Raw genomic sequence first — 3,619 nt, forward strand, 5'->3', positions numbered from 1 at the left:
GAGGAGGGGGAGGAGCAGAGAGGGGAGGAGGAGAGTGGGATGGGATGTCGGCACATTTGGTGTCCATAAATCCCTGGTTTAAGTCTGTGGTCTGTGATTCCTCACCCAGGACTCACTGCCTCCTCACACGCTGAGGGAGAAGGAGGGGAAAGAGGAGAGGAAATAAAGAGGGAGGGTGTGTGTGTGTGTGTGTGTGTGTGTGTGTGTTTGGACAAAAAAGAAGATTCAGCACCGGAGCTGTCCACCACTCCTGGAGGAAGTCTGTGCACGGTCTCTGATCTGAGGAGGAGAGGAGACGAAGAGGAATAATCAAAGTGCTGTGCCATCCATCCATCCATCCATCCATCCAACCATCCATCCATCCATCTACGCCCCCCCCCCACCCCCCGTCCTTGCAGAGCAGGGAGACAAACACTTCGTCCTCACAGTAAAGTCCTGTCATGCTGCACGGCACCGACTGAGGAGGAACCAGGAGGAAGTCCACAGTGAAGGTCTCAGGCAGCTCCAGCCTCCACACGCCTGTCAGGTAAGACTGAGGGCATCACGCTTCACCTACTCTGGTCGTGTTCGCTGGGTTGACTTAAATCATCTGCCCCGCGAGGAGGTGATGTCGGTAAATGGAACCAAGATTCAGTGGTCGGAGATCTGGTTGGTGGAGCCGAGAGGAGGAGACGAGGAGCAGGGGTGGAGCAGGGGTGGAGCAGGGGAGGTGGTCTTTGTCCCAGGGTGGTGGTCTTTGTCCCGGGGTGGTGGTCTTTGTCCCGGGGTGGTGGTCTTTGTCCCTGGGTGGTGGTTTTCGTCCCAGGGTGGTGGTCTTCGTCCCTGGGTGGTGGTCTTTGTCCCGGGGTGGTGGTCTTTGTCCCAGGGTGGTGGTCTTCATCCCTGGGTGGTGGTCTTTGTCCCTGGGTGGGGGTCTTCGTCCCTGGCGTCCCTGGGTGTGGATGCTTTTTGCAGAGCGTGGCTGATGAAGCAGAAGAAAATGACAGTTTCTGCTGCTCAGATACATCAGTTCTGTCGGTCCAAACTGTGGCTCAGGGTTCATACTGGGGACTTGAGCAGGTTTTGTGTGGTCGCACATTCAAGTAGAGTTGAAGATTTCCACACTGTAAGAAAGACTTTCTGCTGAAACATCGTAATGCTTTAGCTACTTTAGCTTTAGATGTTTGGGTTTCAGTTATTGTCGTTATTTTTAATTAGTATTAATTATCATTATTTTGTAGTTATTTCCTCTAAACACTAGGTCTGTATTATAACTTTTTTTAGTCTTTGACCTTTAACCTTCAGCTATTTAAGCCTACTATTAGCCCCCCCTTAGCTTGTTTCTACTGTTTCTGGATTGACTTGTCGTCACGAGCTAGCATTCTGCCACAGGAGCAGACGTTCTGGTGGAGGAGCGCCCTCTGGTGTTTTCACATGGTCATATCTGGACGGCATTAGTCTGTGTTCTCTTGGTAACATCAGAGGTGGACAGAGGGACAGGTTCCTGTTGTCGGAACTGTCTCCCTGAGGACAGAGGACAGAGGACTGAGGACTGAGGACTAACGACTGAGGACTGAGGACAGAGGACTGAGGACTGAGGACTGAGGACAGATGTTCTCCTCTCTGCTGCAGGCACTCAGTTATTACTGCATCTCCGACTGTCCACTGAGCCACAGGGGACACATGTTGTCCATTAGCGTCTCCTTCAGCTCTGTTTACGATGTTCTCCTCTCTGCTGCAGGCACTCAGTTATTACTGCATCTCCGACTGTCCACTGAGCCACAGGGGACACATGTTGTCCATTAGCGTCTCCTTCAGCTCTGTTTACGACTCTGCCGGCGTCGTCCTCTAACACACACACACACACACACACACACCCATTCACAAATACACTGTCCCGTGTGGAGAGTCCAGGAACCGGGGTCTGAACCCACGGAGTCCTGAGCAGGTTTGAATGTTTTTGTACAAAGAAAAAAACCAGCAGAGAAGTGGAGGAACCAGAGGGAGAACCAGAGGGAGAACCAGAGGGAGAACCAGAGGGAGAACGTCCATCGGTCCTCAGTCCTCCTTCAGTTTATTCGTCCCTCTGTTTCCCGCTCGTAGTTCCCGCCTCTCTCTGGATCCTGGACTCGTTAGTGGAATTAGTTCCAGTTCTTTGCTCCCCGGCTGCGGGGGTGAGATCTTTAGCTGTAATGGGAGGGATTGGTTCTCACGAAAAGGCCGTCTTTGATTGGCCCCTCCATTCACACACACACACACACACACACACAGAGAGAGAGAGAGCAAATCCAGACCGTTGAGTCATTTGTTGTTTTTTTTGTTTTGATAAAAGACGAATGATTATTAGAGTTAGCCTTTTAGATCTGAGGCAGATTAGTTATTAGTTACTAAGTTAGTTATTAGCTCGTTAAAACTAAGTTTAGCGTAACTTTAGCGTAATTCCTCACCTACAGCATAATTGCTCAACTTGTACCTGTTTTTGTTGTTGCATAAACATTTTTCTGTTTTAATTGTCTTTTGTTTCTTTTAACAGTATTTTAGCCTCGTGAGGCTAATTTTTTCTCGATCGGATACAAGTTTCCTGCCGCGAGCAAACGACTATTAAGGCTAATCTTAAAAACTGTTAGGCTAACAAATATATTTAAGGCTAAAATATTTAAGGCTAATATTTAGCCTTAGCTCATTTAGCCCATGTCTGACGTGTACTCTTATGAACATGTGGAGAATTAGCCAAGTTCAGCTACGTTGTCGTAGCCCACTGCGCCTCTGTCGTCGTCGGAACTTTACTAACGTTGACACCAGATCCAGTCCTCATGTTCACGTCGGCTTCACTCTCACACTGACCTAGCGTCGTCCTAAACTGAGAAATATTGTCAATACTTCTGATGCCAAGTTCAGTTGATTCAAGTATCAGCTCATGTTTTCTTGTAGTAACGGAGTATTCTGCCCTATTGGCCTGATGGAGTACTGCAGTACCGTCCAACAACTTCCTGTTCCTCTCTCTGGAATCAAAAAGAGACAGAATACTAATAACGACCTGAAGGTGTCCTCCAAGGTGTCCTCCAACTGCCTGAAGTAAAGCTCATGTTCTCTGTCGCCCCCTTCTGTCTGACTGTGATCTTTGACAAACACAAAATGACCAAAGTCATGTGACCTAAACAGAAGCAGGTCACGTTTACGCACCTTAATACGAGACGCTAGCTGTAGTGTCTGTACCAGGACTGTCGTAGCTAACGTTAGCCTTGACGTGCTGATGAGAAATAACCAATCATCTTCTTCCTTTTCCTCCACCGACCTCTGCCCCCGTTCTCCTTCGAGTTCTTTTTTTATCCAGAGCCATTTAAATCATTCAGAAGAAAGAAAAGAGCAGAGGCAGCTGCTCCTGCAGGAGTCCACCCAGTGTCAGGCCTCAGGGAGGTTTACAAGACAATGTTTACATCTACCGGTATACACAATGTCTAATGAGATCTGAAAGTTTTAGTTGTTTTTTTTTTTTTTTTCTCTCTCCATTATGTCCCATGAGCTGCAAGCTTGGCAGTGGTTTTCACAAAGTGTGCACAGCAAAAACATAAAGAAGCAAAGAAAAGTTTGAGCTTGTGCTTTAAAAGGGAAAGGAGTATTCTGCCCTATTGGCCTGATG

The 3,619-nt window shown here is 48.1% G+C and overlaps 1 protein-coding gene across 2 annotated transcripts in view; it reads left to right on the forward strand.

The window, feature by feature from the left end:
- Positions 1–8: 8 nt before the first annotated feature.
- The window catches only part of phf24 (PHD finger protein 24), a 19,165-nt gene continuing 15,554 nt past the window's right edge, over positions 9–3,619 (forward strand). For both annotated transcript variants that reach the window (XM_008326162.3, XM_008326163.3), the window contains exon 1: positions 9–526. The gene's annotated coding sequence lies outside the window, so the exon portion shown is untranslated. The remainder of the gene's footprint in view (positions 527–3,619) is intronic.

This window comes from Cynoglossus semilaevis, chromosome 14, assembly GCF_000523025.1.
Source record: "Cynoglossus semilaevis isolate Cse_v1.0 chromosome 14, Cse_v1.0, whole genome shotgun sequence".
Lineage (NCBI taxonomy): Eukaryota > Metazoa > Chordata > Actinopteri > Pleuronectiformes > Cynoglossidae > Cynoglossus > Cynoglossus semilaevis.